This window comes from Amia ocellicauda, chromosome 6, assembly GCF_036373705.1.
Source record: "Amia ocellicauda isolate fAmiCal2 chromosome 6, fAmiCal2.hap1, whole genome shotgun sequence".
NCBI classification, from domain to species: domain Eukaryota; kingdom Metazoa; phylum Chordata; class Actinopteri; order Amiiformes; family Amiidae; genus Amia; species Amia ocellicauda.
In genome coordinates this window covers 50,046,477-50,066,100 of record NC_089855.1, presented here as the reverse complement: position 1 = coordinate 50,066,100, position 19,624 = coordinate 50,046,477, and the positions used below count along the sequence as shown (strand labels likewise).

The 19,624-nt window shown below is 43.5% G+C and overlaps 2 non-coding genes across 2 annotated transcripts; one reads left to right on the top strand and one right to left on the bottom strand.

Moving 5' to 3' along the window:
• Positions 1-11,002: 11,002 nt before the first annotated feature.
• trnae-cuc (transfer RNA glutamic acid (anticodon CUC)) lies at positions 11,003-11,074 on the bottom strand. The gene has a single exon. It is a non-coding gene; the product is annotated as a tRNA-Glu (tRNA).
• A 135-nt stretch (positions 11,075-11,209) lies between these two features.
• Positions 11,210-11,281, top strand: trnaq-cug (transfer RNA glutamine (anticodon CUG)). Its single transcript has one exon. It is a non-coding gene; the product is annotated as a tRNA-Gln (tRNA).
• Positions 11,282-19,624: the final 8,343 nt, after the last annotated feature.

Below are 19,624 nucleotides of genomic sequence, written 5' to 3'. Positions count from 1 at the left end.
AACCACACAAATGTCTGGAACCGAGATGTAGGATCTGTAATGCGGATTTAACCCTGGGGTCTGAACACCAGTGCTTTATTCAGCCGGTTAAAAAGGAGCCGCCGCACAACCGGTATGTCTTTTTTGATTTTGAATGCCGGCAAGAAAACGGGGTCCATGTTGCTAATTATATACACTGTATTGACATGTTGGATTGTGAGTGGTCAGCTAGCGGTGAGAGTTGTGTCAGGGATTTCTTTACGCGGTATCGCGGTCCAAAATACCTCAATTACACATTTATTGCCCACAATGCTAAGGGTTATGATTCTTACATATTGATGAAGTATCTGGTGGAAAATGGGGTGACCCCAAAAATAATAGCTCAGGGTAGCAAGATCATGTGTTTCACCGACGAGGCTTTCAACCAACGTTACATAGACTCGTTAAATTTCCTCCCCATGAAATTGAGCGCTTTGCCTAAAGCTCTGGGTTTTGAGGCTCAGAAGAAAGGTTGGTTCTGCCATTTTTTTAATACTAAGGACACTCAAAATTATCGAGGGTCCTACCCGCCCGCCTCTTATTATGGGGTTGATACTATGATGTCTCATGAGAGGGAGGAATTCTTTAAATGGTACAATACGGTTAAGGGGGGTGTTTTTGATTTCCGAGAAGAGATGGCCGCTTATTGTAAAAATGATGTGGTGATCCTTAAAGAAGCCTGTTTGCGTTTCCGCACCGAGGTTATCAACACGTCGGGTCTCGACCCTTTGCAAAGTGTGACTATAGCGTCTCTCTGCATGAAAATGTATCGATCCAATTTCTTGCAGAAAAACACTACAGCGGTCACCACTTCTGACAACTATCGTGCTAGACAAAAGAACTTTTCGACTGTCTCCATACAGTGGCTGGAATATCTGAGTGCCCGGGATAACATCTTCATCAGACATGCTTTAAATCAAGGGGAAGTCAAAATGGGTCCTTACTACTTAGACGGTTTTAGCGACGTGTCCGGGCGGCGTACCGCTTATGAGTTTGCTGGTTGTATTTACCATGGCTGTCCTCAGTGCTTCGACCCAAACACCTTTAACCCCGTAACACAAAAACTCTGCGGTGATATGTACTATGATTTCCAGGAACGAATTGAAACTTTAAAAAACACCTATGGTTTGAATGTACTGGTGATTTGGGAACACGCGTGGACGACCCTGAAGCAACAGGATGTGGGGGTACAATGGTTTATGGAAACCTTGGACTTTCCTGAACGTCTAGAGCCCAGGGATGCGTTATTTGGGGGTCGTACCAACGCCCTCTGTTTACATTATGAGGTAAAGGAGGGTGAGAGAGTAGATTACTATGATTTCACCAGTCTGTACCCTTATGTCAACAAGACCAAAATGTACCCGGTGGGGCATCCAACCATTGTTTATCGTGACTTTCTCGAAATCGGACAGTACTTTGGTTTGATCAAAGTCACCATGTACCCTCCTCGTGAGCTGTTCCTACCCGTGTTGCCTTACAGGTGTTCGGGAAAATTGATGTTCCCTCTGTGTAGAACGTGTGTGGAAACTGAAAATCAAAATACCTCTTGTCTGCACAGTGATGACGAGAGAGCGCTGACGGGTGTCTGGTGTAGCATTGAGCTTGACAAGGCGGTGGAGAAAGGTTACAGAGTCGGTAAGGTGTATGAGGTTTGGCATTTTTCTGAAAAATCTGATACTCTTTTTGCTGAGTACATTATGACCCATCTGAAAGGGAAACAGGAGGCATCGGGCTATCCCTCATGGTGTGTTGACTCCGCTGCCAAAGAGCGGTACGTTCAGCAATATTTTGAAAAGGAAGGGATCTGTCTAGAGCCGGGGAACATAACTGTAAACCCCGCCAAGAGACAAATGTCCAAACTGATTTTAAACAGTCTGTGGGGTAAGTTTGGGGAAAGAAATAACCGTCTAAACACAACCTTGATTAAAACCCCTGAACAGTTTATAGAATTTATCTTTTCCAAACAACATGCAGTATCACACTTTCAATTCTTAAATGACCACGTGGCACAGGTCCAGTGGAGGGCCCCTAAAGATTTCCCCACCAAACAGGGAAACGTTAATGTTTTCATAGCGGTTTTTACCACGGCTTACGCCCGGCTTGAACTGTACAACTTAATGGATCAGCTGCAGGAACGCACGCTCTATCATGATACTGACTCTGTAATCTTTGTCACCAGGCCAGGGGATTGGGTCCCTCCCCTCGGGGACTACCTTGGGGAGTTAACGAGCGAGCTAGATCCTCAGGACCACATAGTGCAGTTTGTTTCAGGGGGTCCTAAGACTTACGCATACAGAACGGCTGCGGGTAAGACCTGTATGAAAGTTAAGGGTTTCACTCTGAACCATTGTAACAACAAGCTCATTAACATCAAGTCTCTGACGACCCTGGTACAAAGTTTTGTAACCGAGAAAGACGCGCCTCCTCGCGAGATTATTACAGCCGGAAATCAGATCTATCGCAATAAAAAGGGGTACACATTGGAAAATAGATCACTAAACAAACGGTTCAGGGTGGTGTACAATAAAAGAGTGTTGAAGACTGATTATACCACTCTGCCTTATGGATATTAGCAGTGGTTTTGATAACAGACTTCAACACCCTTTCTCCTGTATTATAGCCGGTCCCTCCAATTCGGGTAAGAGCTATCTTATAAAGAACATCATAGAAGATGTGGACGCAACCGTGTCCCAAGCTCTTGACAACATAGTGTGGTGTTACTCTTGCTGGCAACCTCTCTACGATGATTTGGCATCAAAAAAAAATAATCTGAAATTTGTGCAAGGTCTCCCCGCCTCGTTGTGTGACGATGACCTGTTCCCGCCCGGACAAACTAATCTAGTGATCCTTGATGACCTGATGGAGCAGGCCGGTGACAACAGTGAAGTGGAAAAAGCTTTCACAAAGTACACTCATCATAGGAATTTAAGTATTATTTATTTAGTTCAAAATCTATTTTTTCAAGGTAAAAAAAGCCGCACTATTAATTTAAATGCCAATTATATAATTCTTTTTAAAAACCCCAGAGATAAACTACAGGTCACCGTCTTGGCTCGTCAAATGTACCCTAACCAGACCAAATTCTTTTTGGAGGCATTTGAGGATGCCACCAAAAAACCCTACGGGTACTTGATTGTGGACTTAAAAGCACAAACCCCAGAAGACTTTCGCCTCAGAACAGGTTTGTGCCCGCCCGATTGGCCGGCAGTGTATGTGCTAAAGAAAAGGAAATAAATAAGAATGTCTGTTCGGAATAAAAGAAATCTGCCGCTTTTGCAAATGTTATTTGAGGGGAGCCCGCGCCATAGGAAAGCTGTGCTGGCAGGGGCCCCCTCGGATTTGATCGAGACCCTGTGTGAAATAGCTTTTAACATCTTACGCGGTAATATACCCCTAACCCCTTCTCAACATTCTAAACTCAAAAAACAAAAAGCGGTTATCAAGATCATCGCTAATAAGAAGTATTCTATTAAAAGAAAAAGAAAGAAGATTAATCAAACCGGAGGTTTTATAGGACCGCTGTTGAGCATAGCCGTGCCTTTCCTAACCAGTCTTCTAGCTTCCAGAGTGGGTTAATAATGGAATATGCTCAGAAAATGTTTTTGATCCCTCAGGAGCAGCTTGAGAAACTGAGAAAAAATGTTGTCGGGCCAGAGCCCATTAGACAAACGGCCGAAAACAACCTGGACTCTGAAATGAAAGCTATACTGGCCAGGGCCGATTTAAATCAGTATTCCAAAGCCCAGATGTATAGCAACACGTTACAGCGCTACCTCCGTCTGGTTAGACAGGGTGAAAAAGATCAAAACATTTTAACTTTAACCATGGCCTCTCAAGAAAATGGTTCTGGGACTGATGCGGGGGGTACGGTTGATAAAGATGTTGCGGTGCCCGAACCTGTTGAGAGTTCAGAGGGAGATGTTGTAACGGATGTTTTGAGAAACATGCCGGCCAGAAGCAAAAGACATGCAGAATATATTCTGCACAAAATGGTTCAGAAACCGCGGGTAACGACTTGGAATGAACAGGGTGAATTTGTTTTTAAAGGACAACTGATCAAAGGTTCACACATGTTTGATTTGTTGAAGAGTGTCACTAGCACTAATAAGGTACCCGATAGTCGCCGACCTGTAGGCTGGAATGCTTTCCTACAGGCGATGGCCTGTCTGAACATGCCCCAATCAACAGTCCCTAACCAGGAAACGCGACAAAAAATCCGTCTGTGTAAAGAGGTGGTGACTGATCTGACGCCGATATCTCATTACTCTGACCGTGTTGAGCAACCCTCCTCAGGATCTATCCATCGTTGGGAAGCTTATTAATCTCATGTTTTTATTTGTCTCCCCTGTAAATAAGGAACCGACAAACAATTTTTTTATTTTTTATTTTTATTTTCAAATGTTGTACATTTATTTATAACATAACCCTGCTTTGTATAAGATTTGTGTTGAATAAAAACAAAACTAATGATTCAAAGGCTGTTTTCATTATTTTTTCACTTTAACACGCATGACATCTTTTAAAATCCTCACAAGAACACCCCATCTGTATACATGGCTGGCTAGGGTCGTAAGTAATTGTGTTATAAGGGGGGGTCCACAGTGTCCTGACAAACTCTGCCACTTTTTTATCATTTTGGCCTAAATCCTCACTGTACAAGGACATAATATCGGGGTATGACCTTCCTTTAGATCTATGATATAAGAAAAACACACAGTGTTGACCACAAGTGAAGGTCTGAAGACTTTGTACTTGACGACCGCTGTAAATGGTTTCTTGACAGTTGTTGAGCAGAAAGTTATTGATCTTCCGAGGGAAAGGTCTGAAATCCGGGGGGTTTCCATAGGAATCAAAAAATTCCCCACGGCGGTCCTCCCTTAGATAAATAGCCAGCCAATGTTCTCCGGACATATTTTTAGGGTGTGTGTTGATTATGTACATTGCAGGTAAATTCTTGATCTTAAATTTAGGCAGCTGGTCGCAGGCGTAGACTCCTTGAAACACTTTCCGTGAGCCGTCCAGGGCATTCATGATGTGGTTGAGCTCTCTGGTGTTCATTTTAATAATAATCATACAGAACGTTTCTCCTCTGATTCACCTCAATAATGTTGTCAAACACAGCATACACGACCATATTTACAGTGCGTGGTAGAGGCTGCTTGAAACGCATCTCCAAACGCATATTGCCCGTCTTCATCAGTGAAAAATGTTGTCCACACTCTTCGTCAGGGGTCAGGTTGAAACCGTACAGGGTGTAACCGCTGCAGTATTCCCGGCGATCGATCAGCAGAGGTTGATCCTTGAGATGGCGACCCGTAGCCAGTACTAGACTGTAATATTCACGAACCGCGTTGCCATTTTCAAAGTCAGGTTGAAAAGGTCTGGATGGAACCTGCACACCATCGACGTACAGTGCTATAAATTCCGCGTTATAATGTTTAAAGTTAAAGGGGTTCTTGTTGTAAACCCCGGTAAATGCATCATTATCCACGAGACCTATAATAACCTGTTTTGGGAGCTGGCCTAGAAACAGATTTTCCTGGTTCATCACCCGTGTCCCTGCGGGGATACTGTGGACTTTCATATAGACTCTTTCGATCGGGTACTTGGCGTTTGCCGTCATTAAAGCCTGCGCATGTCCTAGTTTAACCGCCGGGGAGACGGATACTTTTTTCACAAACAGCGAGGCCGATAATATGGTCAGTTTATATTTTTCAGTATCAGGGGTCATCAGACAAAAAGCACTTTTACTACGGATCATTTTAATTTTAATGTCTACCCCGTTGAGCATGAGTTTTTCTTGGAAAAATATGTCTGCATGAATATGTCCCATTAGCTCAAAGGTCCTCCCTTCTGTTGAAAAGGCCGTTCTTTTTTGCAAACCCTTATTGAGTCCCTCTGGATCCTGGTCGTCCATAGCTTCCGGGGTGTCTTTGAAGAAAAGGCCGGGGCTGAACTGTTTGCTTAGGGTCTCCTCACTATAATTAAGGATACACTCCATCATGGCCCTATAGGGGTAAGTATTGCTGCTTTGACTAATGAGCCGATCTCCCAGGGTCACATCCACCTGTGAAAACATGGTGGCCACCGGGTAATTGATGACCCCAGCGTTGGCCGTCTTCTCGATTGCATCGCCATCCTCATCAGTCACTTTACAGTTCATTAAAATAAATGTGTTATTCAAATCAATATAATCCTCGCCATTGCCAGCAATAAAAAACTCCAGAGGGGCCGTATCTGAAATTGCGGAAAGAGGGGGTATCTCTACATATATGCTCTTATCTATACTCGTTTGAGTGTATGGAACTGTAAACAGATCCAGTTCTGATTTGACGCATTCTTCCGATAGACTGTGGACAAAAGACATTTTTAAAAGATGTATCCTGAGGCTCTATTTGTCTTTCTTTGAGACTTTCTTTTTGCAGGTTTTTTCTTGTGCTGCTTCCTTCTCCGAGTGTTTCCACGATATGTTGGCGAATGAGAGCTTCTTCGTTTTTTGTTAGCCACGGATCTTCGTCGCCCTGGTGGACACATACTGTTTCTTCTTTTACCCCCCCTCCTCGCCATTACCATGAGACCCGAACCCTCCTGCTGCTCATGGCTAGCTGCCCGGTTCATAACATTGGTGAACACGTCACTAACAATATTTTTAGCCGCTGATTTCAAGTGGGGTCTGGCTATAGCAGAGCCTCTCTTAAGCAGGGGTACGGCCATTCTAAAGAGACCACGAAAGAGTCCTCCTAGACCGGCTCCATACATTGTGGGGGCTCCTACAAAACCGGGCAAGCCGTTCCCGGCTTGCATCTTGTAATAATCCACATAGGCGCTAGGATCTACATAACCCCTCGAGGTAGCCATTTTAATAATGTACACACTGTTTCAGGGGTCGAAAATGTAGTTTGACAATAACTTTACCGAAGCGGAAGGGTACGTTGATATTCTGATCCGATTTTACTTCGATCGTGATGTTGTCAAAGTGGGTCTTTGAGACTGGTACGTAGTGTGGCTTGTCATAAGTAATTGTGACCATGTCATTGCTTTTACCTTTAATAAGTACATTTCTCAAAAGGGGGACATAGCTATCCCCGACCCTCTGGTGTGTTATGAAGGTGGCATCCTTATCTTGTAAAACAGCCCAAGTGTAAGGATACTGTATTTCCGCCAACCCCACTTCCCACGACCCCCTTAGATCTATAGATTTTCCAAATTGTACCGTGTAACTGGATATTTCATTTTTAGGGTATATATCGAGAGAGGCGTTACTGGGTAGAGTCACGTAGAAGCCTCCTGATTCCATCTTGAGTATCGAAAGTAATGACCCCATCACACCAGCGGGCATGTTGTTATAAGGCTTGAATATCACAAACCTGTTGTTCCGGGACCCAACTATTGAACTTTTCAGGCCATCCAAGCCATTTCACCAACACATATTTTTTCCGGTTCTGGGTTTTCTCAGCTAATATCTTTTCAACTCTGTATACAATGTCTTTACCCACAATAATTTTTTGTAACTCGGCTTCGTAAAACGTTCCTTCTATATCCTCCCCGTCATAGTCTTTTAACCGGTACACGGGGGGGTCTCTAGCCACCTGTTCGGTAACTGTAAAATATTCGTCAGAAAATGTTTGTTCATAACCTTTGGCAAAAGTACTCCTTAGCTTTGAAACGCGAACCACATCACCGATGTTGAACTTATAAGTAGTTTTCCCCTTCTTAATAAATGGGCCGTATAATTTTTTATAGACCTTAAAAGAATTACTTTGATCAACATCTATAGGCTTCATTTTAATACTGGCGTGATACCCTTGGTTGTAAGCATCGATAAAATCCTGAACTTTATCAAAATACTTGAACGTGTTGACCGCTGTAAAATATCTCCACATTTTGGTCTTTATGGTGCGGTTAAACCTCTCCACCACCGATGCCTTAAGCTCATTACCGGTGGTGAAATGATGTATTTTGTGTCTCTTCAGTAGATTCTGAAATTCTCTGTTGAGAAACTCTTTTCCTTTATCAGTCTGCAGTTTTTTAGGACATCGTCCCTGGGACAATATATCCTCAAAGGCCCTTGTCACCGCCCGACCTGTTTTATTATGTAGAATGCGAGCCCAGGCATATTTTGATAACACATCGATACACATCAACATAAATTTGTGACCATTGTTATGTTTTGATAAATTTGACATATCGACTAGATCCATTTGGCATTGTGAGTCTATGTCAGTTGCATATACACGGTTTCTTTTAAAGTTAATCCTGAGAGGTTTATGTAAGGTATAGGCGTCTTGTTCCCGTAACCATTCTGAAACAACCACATCATTAACCTTCACGCCGGCCTCAGCGAGTCCTCTTTGAAAACCCTTCTTACCCGCCAAACCCCCAATCTTGGCTGGGTTGTAGTATAGTTCATGCATTTGGGGAGCTTGCCGAGTCATTCTGCCAAATAAACACACAGACCCACACTATGCGCAAAGTTTTTATACAAGGTTTTTTATTCAACTTCAGGAGAGCAGATACCCCTTTTTAGACATTTGAGAAAAGTATAACATACACAACAATTTTTTCTACGGTCCAGACAAAAAGAAATCAGATGATTGGTTACTTGATCTATATCAACAAATACCTGTTTCTTTATCTTGTAGGCACACACCTCAGTTACATATGTAAATAAAACAACAATATGACCTATTTTAAAAGTAAACAGAGGGGTATTAAACATGCTCAGTAAAAGGTCATACAGATGTTGATGAAATGGCCTAATATCATTCTTGGCCCCCTTGAGCGCTTCATCCCAGTGTTCGTACCCCCCGGTCTTTGTTACAGCAACCATTAACTTTTCCAGGTTTGAAAGTTGATCCTCATCGATGGTTAAATCTGTAGAGAAAAGGCTCGCGTTGGCTACTTTTCTGTCAAGCACATGGTGTAATAGCGCTCTCAGGTTAGCTGCAGAGTGTTGATGACAGAACCAGTTGCAGCAGCAGTCCAGAACATTCCCCATGTTCAAAGTCCCTTAGTTCAGGTCAGAGTCTGAATCAGTGGCGTAGATGTCGAATTCTTCGTCGCTGCCCCCAGCTTTAACTTCTTTACGGAAGAAATAAGCTTTTAGCTTGCCAGCGGTTTTTCTACTTGGCTCATCCAGGTCATTGAGCAGCTGCCCAAGTTTCTCTATTATAAACGGCTCCTTTTTCAGCTCCAGCAAAATCTCATCTATGATTTTCTGGACTTGTCCAGCAGTGACATGTATGTGGGAGTAAGACAGAGCCTTGATTAGTGCCGGTTTCAGCCACGGTTTGTTCAGTCTTCTGTAAAACACGTTGAAATAGAACAGGAAATAGTAACGGTCTGGTTCAAACAAACAACTGTGTCTCAACTGACTGGGGTGATTCACTTCACACCCCCGACAGACTTCTTTCAGAGCTCGGTCGATGAGAGCACTCAGAATATACACCAGGGTGCTTTTAACCACTCTGCTTACTTGGACACCTACCCCGGGCATAAATCCTGCGTCTTCATCACGCCCCCGAGACCGTCCGATGCTCATTGGGTCGCCTGGTGGTTTGTGGGGTGTTTCTACATCCATTGGACTGACCCCCTCCTGAGACGCACAGACGGTAGACAGTTCGGCAAAATCGAGGCCCTCCATGAGCTCCAGAGGCTGGGGATCCCCGAGACTCATTTGGACATCCATCGCTCCGCATGTTGTTTCGTCCTGAGGGACCGGGGTCTGAGGTCTTGGAGGGTAACCGCAGTCAGAGGGTTCCGGAGTGTATACAAAATCTGGGGAATAGAACCAGGGGTGATCCCGGGTTTGAAGAGGCCTGTAGAGCCTGTCGGCGTCCGCAGCTTTCGGGTAAGACATTCTCTTTAATTTTAAACCATGAATGAATTGTTGCGCCTTTTATCCTATCTCTTCACTACGTCACGACACACCGCCCTCTTAGAAGAGAGTAGACCCTGAGCCGTCAGACCCCCCTCCAACCCCCCACAGGTCGTCTGTTTTATCATCGTCGTCGTCATTCAAGGGGGATATATAATCCATAATCCAGCATATTCTCCTTCTAACAGAATCCAGTTGTGAACATTTGGTCAAGATGTCAAAACCATCATTTATACAGTTTATGACCTCTTTCAAGAACGGCCAGTCCACGGCGTCAAACATAATTTCAGTAACCTGTTTTTCTGGATCCTCCACAACCCCTTCAATAGGGTTTGTAATCAGGGTACTGCTAAACAAAACCTTACGATCAGTAGTTAGAGATAGACTCTTCACCACTGTACCGTAGTTCTGCAAGCTTTCCCATTCACACCTTTCAAAACTCTGAGTCGGAGACTCCGTTTCGCCTTCTCTTGGACCCTCTTGCAAGCCTTCTAGAGTCTTATCCACAAGCCCCAGGTCTCTCCATGCCATCACCTTCAACCAGTCCTCAAAAGAGTATTCAATCACCGTCTCAAAAGGTTCCAACGTACCCTCCTTCTCTCCCAAAGCAAAAAGCTCCACTCCAACATAGCTGGGATCCCTTTTAAAGCGGTAACCCCGTCGACCCCCCCAGAACAACACCCAGGAGCGTTCAATCTTCAAATTGGTGAGTACAGGAACCCTTGCCCGGGATTGTTTCTTGCGGGGTTTCATGTTGATGTCGCTGGACATGTTGAAGAAGCGGGATGTTTCAGATGCTGAGAATTAAAGAGGTATTGCCTAAAAGCAGCGCGGGGTCTTAAATAGAGAGGAGAGTTTCGGGGCATTGCCTTCAGAGGGGGGGGGGGGGGTCTTTATGGGTGGCCTTGTTGTTCAGGGTTTTAGGGGTGTACACTTTCTGACGGATATGACGTAGGAATAATTAAGGAAATAACTCAAAAATCACGCCCCCCAATTATGACGTAGGAATATTAATAAGCTTAGGGCATACGTCATAACAAAATAGGCCGCGCCCAAAAAACCCTACTATCTACTCACAGGTCCTAGGGGAAGAGCAACAGATCCACCTTCCCTGACCGGGAATCGAACCCGTGCCGCGGCGGTGAGAGCGCCGAATCCTGACCACTAGACCACCAGGGACGGCTCCGTAAGTGACCCGCCACACGCAGCACTCTGGGCGCAACTTGGCTCACTCTGGACTTGGCCGTGCGACAGAGCGAGACGTGTGCGTAGAGCAGAAACCTTCGTCACGGGCAAGAGGTGGGCAGCGGGCTTGGTTCCATGGTGTAATGGTTAGCACTCTGGACTCTGAATCCAGCGATCCGAGTTCAAGTCTCGGTGGGACCTGGGGCTTTTGGCAGGGGCAGCGGCGGTGAAGCTGTGGTCTCCCTGCGTGAGGGCCTGTGTCTGCAAATAAGACCTGTTTATGTTCCCTCTTGGGAGGCTTGGAGACAAATTGGCGAAAACTCCGGGTCGGCCTGGTGGTGACCGCGTGGCTTAACGGAGAAGAAGGTGCCTGTGATGACAGATTACAGATAGATTATTTCCCTTCTTGGAAATCATCGTTAAAGCGAAAAGGAACTTTGTAAACCAGCTAGCTTGGAAGCAACCACGTCAGGGCATTCTTTCAGTGAGACCTCGGTTTTTTACAAGCACGAGTGAAGCTTTAAAAGAAAATGACATAGAATGTTTGCGGCCGATCATCCAATCAAAAGGTGCAAGCCCGAGTCCGATTGCGGTCTGTCTTCCCTGGGGGCGGGGGGGATTGTGTTTTGTGAGATCCGGGGGAGAGGTGAGGTGGCTTTCTTTGGTGTATGCCAGAGGTCCGGTGAGAGGTTGTCTTTTACAACTGTCCCTCAGTCAATACCAAAAACAGTCCCTGCCAATCTGGGAAAGCCATTCAGTCCACAAACAGAGTTTTGACACACATCCTGCGAGCTTTTTCTCCACCGTTTGATCCTTTTATCGTTGACAGGAATTTCTACAGGGTACGTCCCGAACAGGTGCCTCAATTGCTGTTTGCTAGCTCGATAAATCTAACTTGCTCGGTCTGCATACTATCTTTAATCTAAAACATCATACAGTCTCTTCGGTCTGACTTCGGATCGGAAGATTGAGGGTTGGAGTGCCTTTGCGGTCGTTCCTGGGGTTACGACGTCGAGGAAGGCATCTCGGTCGTTTTTGGGGAACTTCGGAAGGGCCAGCCGGCGTGCTAATGCTGCAGCCGTCGCCGGCGCGTTGTGTCTGATAACCTTACGGCAAACAGGCAATGCCTTGTGCCTGTGTCTGCGGCAAGAAAAGTGAGCGACTCTCCCCCGAAACCGGGGCACGAGCGCCTGAGGCCTTGGAGAATGCGGGCATCGATCCCGCTGCCTCTCGCATGCTGTAGCGTAAGGTACACTTATACATTTGAATTAAAGAAGTGAATTCATAGTATCACCTTATCACGAATCCTGGAATCTTGTAGAACTCAATTTCTGTAATAATTGGACGCAGACACCAATTCCAAAGATATAAATTGTCAAATGTATTCAAAACAAAGACTAAATGTAGCACTACACTAATTATACAAAAGGGAAAAACTAATTACAATTCAACTCTAGATCAACAAATCGAAGACAAATCACTTCCGTGACAAAATCAAAGACCATGGGATCACATATGATAACACAAATCGTTAAACAAAAAAGGTTATAAACACATTGACTACAATACCGGTTAGTAAGACGAAGGTGAGTCTCTCGTTAGTATTATTAGTCAGACATTAAATAACTACGCAGGTTAGTATTTATGTCAGGTAACTTCTCGTTATATATATATATATCAGTCTCATTCACGTTTAGGTGCCGAGAAAGATCCTATCATTACTTGTTACCACAATTTCCCTTAACTGATTTTTATTCAATGATTAAGGATAGGCAGGGCCACCAATAATCTAATTTCTATTAACTTGTGTCAATTTCAGACTTAACAGTTAAACAGGAATTAGAAGATATTTCTCGGCGTTGACAGATTTTATTTCTAAAATTATCAACAAAACAGTTTAATGCAACACACATTTATATTTAAGAAAACTAAATGATATTACACATTCTAGAGTTATGAATCACAGATTAACATTTCTAATTGATTTCTCAAATGTCATGAATCATGAACTCCAAACTGTTAAACTTATCTGAACTTCGTCGCAGAGAGGCCTCTCTGGCTTCGGGCTCAGATAACAGCACACGGCACGAGGTCCGTGTGGTTTGGAACAAAGGCAGTCCGGTTCGGCTTTGTCCAAGAACTTCCACTCAGTCGATACACCTGGAAGTTGGGGTTTCGCGAAAGTAGAGTCGTTTCCAAACAGATTTTCCACTGGTTTGAAGGCTCCAAGGTTGTGCACAAAATCTTCTTGGCAAGCAGGGTCTCTCACCTTACTTATTTGAAGACAAAGTCTTTGAGGAAAGCAGGGCCGTGTTTGTTCCAAGGGTCAAGTTTCTTAAGACTCAAATAGCTATTTAAATGACTGACACTTTCGTATACAGTCGACTTAGTCAATTGTCCAGCTGTAAAACTCCACTGATCAGGTGGGCACAGGCGGGCAGCGCAGTCTGTAAAGTTCTTTATTTAATAAAGTCCTTTAAAAGAATTCTTCGTACGGCTTCATCAGTGCTTCAGCTCAGAGCCCAAATGCTCTTATCCAAATACACCCAACATAACGCTACAATGCTAAGCGAGCGCTCTACCACGTGAGCTAATCCTCAGGGCTCTCGGTGAGGCCGACCCCCACTTCTTCAGTCTTTAAGTGGCACGTCGCGAGTAAGTCCTTTCCTGCGCTTCAGGCAAGCTTGCAGCCAACTGCGGACGACTTTCCTTCCTCGGTGGCAGCCATCGTGCCGCAATAGAAAAGGATTGTCATGAGCAAAACTTTCAAAGTGACCGAAAAGAACACGGCCCGTCGTGTGATGTGATGTACATGAGCTCCAGAAACGTTCATGGACATATGTATATAAGTAAGGATTTAATCACAGATAGAGAGAGAGAAAATGCACCACACAGGAGTAGATAGTAGGGTTTTTTGGGCGCGGCCTATTTTGTTATGACGTATGCCCTAAGCTTATTAATATTCCTACGTCATAATTGGGGGGCGTGATTTTAGAGTTATTTCCTTAATTATTCCTACGTCATATCCGTCAGAAAGTGTACACCCCTAAAACCCTGAACAACAAGGCCACCCATAACCGGTTGTTCTTGTTGTTCTTGTTGGTCAACTGTAGAGTGTGAATGGGTCGGCTCTTCCTGTAGTGGTTGGGGGTCTTTTTTAAATATACATGTAAGGGGCCCAGGTCTTAACAATGCCATTTTGAATAGTGCGTTTATCATATTCACACTGTCTCTGTCTCTGTCTCTGTCTGTCTCTCTCTCTCTGTCTCTCTCGCCCAAGCATTTTATAAGATCAACAAGTTCTGTTGTCTGTAATGGTCCCAGGTCTTAACAATGCCATTTTGAATAGTGCGTTTATCATATTCACACTGGCTCTGTCTCTGTCTGTCTCTATATCTCTCTCTCTCGCCCAATCATTTTATAAGATCAACAAGTTCTGTTGTCTGTAATGGTCACAGGTCCTAACAATTCCTGTTTTGCATAGGGTACTTATGTTAACCCCAATGTATATGGCTCTGTCTCTCCCCTCAAATTTAATTAAAAATAAAATTTAAAAAAAGAGGGTGTGTGTGTGTGTGGGTGTTTGTCGGTATAGGTTAATTGTTTTTGTAAAAAAAAAAAAAAAAAAAAAAAGCTGTGGTTATATTTTATCTCACACATAATGTGTTCATTCGTTTTACTTAAATACATTCTAGGGTCTTAAAGCTCATAAGAGTTAGACTTAAGATAAGGATATGTTTTTAAGGTATTTTAGCAGGCTCAATCCCTGATGATAAGGAATCATTTAAAAAATAAAAACAACTGATCACTCAATGCTAAATAGATCACAACACTCAAGGCTAAATCACTCACACCACGGGGGACGGGGGTGGGCTCAGACAAACGTAGGCATGGCGTGTGGTCTCAAAACATTCAGAATACTTTTAAACTATATAATTTATAAGCTTTGTAAAATAAACCCAAATATCTCTTTTGTGGGGATAAACGCTGTTCTGAGTAGTTTGTGACTTGTTTAATACCAAACAAAGCATCGCTATTAAAAAAAAAAAAAAATCACTGTAAAAGCGCTACTTATTTTAGATCTTTATAGTTATTTTCTTGGCTCAGGTTGTTTTTTAGCGCGTATAAAGGCCTGAAATATTCTTAGTGTTTATTGACTATAGGTCTTGATGCTTAAAAATGTTTTTTTGAGAGACCAAAAGGTTCTAATAAAAGTTTAGAGTAGAGAGGAGAGAGATCGTCGCCATCTTGGTTTCTATTTGAAATTGATGCAGGGTCATTTTATTGGTTGGTTTTGATATGTTAATTGGTAACAGGACGGCACAAAGGCCAGCCCAGAACAATGCCTTACAAGCAGATCCGGCATCCGGCCATCAGTATAAGTATGAAGGTCTGGTCTTCAGCTCGACAGACTCATACTGACCTTTCGATTTAAGCCTAAAGATCAACAATGTCCGGAAACAACATCAACGACTTCGATTTAAACGAGTTTTTAGGTAAGTCTTCAGATTATTTTCATTGACTCAGAGCGGGTTGTGGGCATGTATTGTAAATAAGGTTATAACATCTGTTTTAAGTTCTGTAAAATTATTTTTCAGCCAGTCAACAGGAGTTAATTCCCAACGCTGAGGAGATCATCTGGAACAACGACGGTAAGATTTTTGTGTTTGCGCTCAAGGGTTCTTATGTATGGGTGTGTGGTTGTGTTTTGAAGCGGCTCATTAGAGTTATGAAAACGTTTTAATATATATTAATGGCGGTCTCTTTAATTACACAGAAACTATCGAAAGGCCTGTGATTAATGTCTCCGAGGATCAACCAAGAGAAGTGGTTGTCCCTAGACAGGCTGTCTGCCGACCGGGTAAGAACTAAACCCCTGTTTGTTTGTATAACGTTTCTGTAAGATGTTTGAGGCCCGTTTTGTTAATTTAAAAAAATATCCTTTCTAACAGTATTAAGAAACGTGGTTCGAGACAACGAAAGGCCTTCCACATCGAGGGCTTGTTTAGTTTTACCTTCGAGAACCGTAACCTTTCAAGAATCTGAAAGGCCGTCAGCCCCTGTATCTGATAGCGGTGAGTATATATCTGCCGCTTGTAAGAGGTTAAAGCTTTTTATAAAGCGGGGTGGTTAAAGGTTAAACATGTCTCTTACCTTCACAGAAGTGCAAAAAGCTAAACCAGCTGAAAAACATAAGAAACGATTATTCTTTGGAGGTAAGTAAGATCTTTCAAACTTTAATGTTTTTAAAAGGGTTTTGTTTGCCCGTTGAGGGCTAATATTTAAGCGAGGGGTGCCCATTTCCTGTAGGTCTTGGGGGTTCTGGGAAAGATCTTTAGAAGTCCGGACAGGTCTAGGCTTGTTTCTGGGGCATGTGTTTAGAAATGACCGATTGCCCGACCGTCTGGTTAGGAAGTAAAGCTGTCCGAAAGGTTTTAGTAAGTTGTTTGGCTTATCTCCCGCAATTATACTTCTGTTTTAAAGTGGCTGTAGGAAAAGGCTTGAAGGTGTTCATTGTATTTAATATTTAAACAGATCGTGAAAACGTTTGTGAAACAGGAAGTCCCGGGATCAGGAAGCGTTTACACTTGGAAGGTTCGTTTAAAAATGAAATGTGGTGTGTGTGTGTATAAAAAGTGTTTTATTAACAATATTACATTTAAGAAACAGTTTATTTACAGAGGCTTCTCTGTTTTACATTTATTATCAAGTCCTAATAAATATATTGTCTGTAAATAATAAGGCGTTGTAGTGAATGTCTAAGCCTATTTTCAAAGGTCTAAAAAAGCTAAAGGTTTTGAAGGTCCTGGGCATGTTGTTTTAAGTTTGATTTCTGTCGCCGTTTAAAGATGTAAATGTAATGTATATTTTTATTCTTCCCAAGACTCTTGGGATAGTCATTCTGTGGATGAGCTATTGAGGACAATTACCCCGTCTAAGTGGGATCAAACATCTTCCCCGGAGAGATCACCGAGAGGATCCCCCACGGTGGTCTTGGAGACCCCCCAACATCTACTCAGGCCACAGCCTTCTGGGGGTAATTCAACAATCCAGATTCAGCCCGCCGCATTGTCGGGCGGAACAAATACAGGCAACCAACAACCTCAGGGGTCGCCGTCAGTCAGGGTTGACACACCACCCAACGACGGACTGGTTTCAACATCGTCCCCCCAGCCCCGTTTCTTGGCTACAGAAACGCTGAACAGTACACCGCGATTGGCCAGGGTGTCACCGCAAAGGCCTTCTTGGTCTCCGTCCGTGAGTATACGCTCGCTCCCTGCCTCCTTCGACCGAGATTTACCGGAGCGACCATCCTTTGCAGCTGAGCCAGGACACCATCCCCCGGAGCTACTTCCTGAAGGTCGGCATGAGTTGCTACATACCTTGTTACTAAATCAAAGACTTGTGTTAGTGGGGCAAAACCTTGTGATAGAGAGCCAAAACACCCTTATTAATACCCTTACTAACGAATTGTACCGTTTTTAATGTTTTAATAGATACAAAACGCCTTACTATTGTGGGTTGTTGGAAAAATAAAAAATAAAAAAAATGTCCGGACTTGGTAAAAGAACTCACAAACTAAAGGATTATGAACAAGTTAGGGCCCCAAAAAGACCTTCCCGAGAGAACACCCTCGGCCCTGTTGTGAACTCCTCTGATGTCCCAATGAACCAGGAACTATTACAAATGATAAATGATTTAAATAACCCCCAATCACCACCGATAGAATGTGAATTACCAGACTTACCGTGAACCCCGACCTGTTACAGATGGTCAATGATCTAAATAACCACCTCCCAACTGTAGCGCTTATAGAGGTTCAACCCCTAGTTCACCCCGATTTGTTTGAAATGGTGGAGGCTTTGGAGACGCTACCCCGACCAAATTCTGCCCCTATTATAAATGATTTGAGACAATTAGAACACAGTACGGCGGCAGAAGCAGCCGTCACTATAGAGGAGGGTCTTGACATTAACCGGGTGGATATCTTTGAAGGACTTTTACAGGCTTTAAATGAGCCTCCTCAAAAAGGGGGTTTTGTAGATGTCAGCGGTGGGGGTGTTCGGAATGTGGAGGGTTCTGAGACTGATAAGGCTGTGGATGACATGCTCTGTGAGAATGTAGGGGTTGAAGGCTTTGTTCAAAATGATGATGTGTCCAAAAGTACCAGTGATCCCGTGATTATAGATAGACCGGCCTATAACAATTTTGAAATGATTCAGCGTTTTAATTTTGCAGAACTTTTAAATTGTGACAATTATGCAGAAATATTTGTCAACATACACGAGGCCTTGCAAAACATGCTTGAACAGGTTGCTGAAAGGGTCAGACCTCGAGATGTTGTACAGTTAGAACTCAGAGGGGATGATTTGTTTAGCAACCTATCTGTAATGCTGAGTGGAGATAATTTAGATGTTGATGAATTTCTGGCTAAAATCGAAGCGTTATTGCAAAGTAACGCATCCATCTTAGCTGATGAAAGTCTGTCTCTGGTAATGAATGTGGTTCCTAACCCTGAGGGTAGGGCGCTTAGAAGACTGTCAAAATGCTTGAAGAACGACATAATTAGGAACAAGCTCAGGCAATTAGTGGTGAGTTCCAATGGGGACAATAAGCTCTGTTTTGCTTACAGTTTAATAAAACTACTCACCCCCGACATGCCTGAACCCCAAGCTATGCAAGAGGCTTTAATGCTTCATCAGAGGGCCGGCTTAAACTCTCAACAGATGGTTGCCTTTTCAGACATTGCCATGTTTGAGGAGTTGTTGTCTTTAAAAATTGTTGTGTGGTACCGTTGTGAGGTAAAGGAAGTATTTGTGAAATTTCAGACACATCCTGAAACCCATACACAGACACTGTTTCTCTTCCTAAGTGATAGTCATTACTTTGGAATAAAGAGTTTGACGGCTTTTTTGGGTTGTTCGTATGTTTGTCATTGGTGTTATAAGGCCTTCAATGATAAGCTTAAGCACCGCTGTGACGGTTACTGTAACGTCTGTTTCAATCCGCAATGTCGTAAGGGTTTGGCCCCTACCATCCGATGTAAAGATTGCTTAAGGATTTGTCTCTCCGCATTCTGTTTTTCCGAACATAAGGTGCAGAGGGCCGCTGCTGAGGGGGTTAAAAAACTGAGTTATTGTGATCAAACTAAATATTGCCCGCAGTGTTGCCTCCAGTACCGTTTTCATGAGGTTAAACCACACAAATGTCTGGAACCGAGATGTAGGATCTGTAATGCGGATTTAACCCCGGGGTCTGAACACCAGTGCTTTATTCAGCCGGTTAAAAAGGAGCCGCCGCACAACCGGTATGTCTTTTTTGATTTTGAATGCCGGCAAGAAAACGGGGTCCATGTTGCTAATTATATACACTGTATTGACATGTTGGATTGTGAGTGGTCAGCTAGCGGTGAGAGTTGTGTCAGGGATTTCTTTACGCGGTATCGCGGTCCAAAATACCTCAATTACACATTTATTGCCCACAATGCTAAGGGTTATGATTCTTACATATTGATGAAGTATCTGGTGGAAAATGGGGTGACCC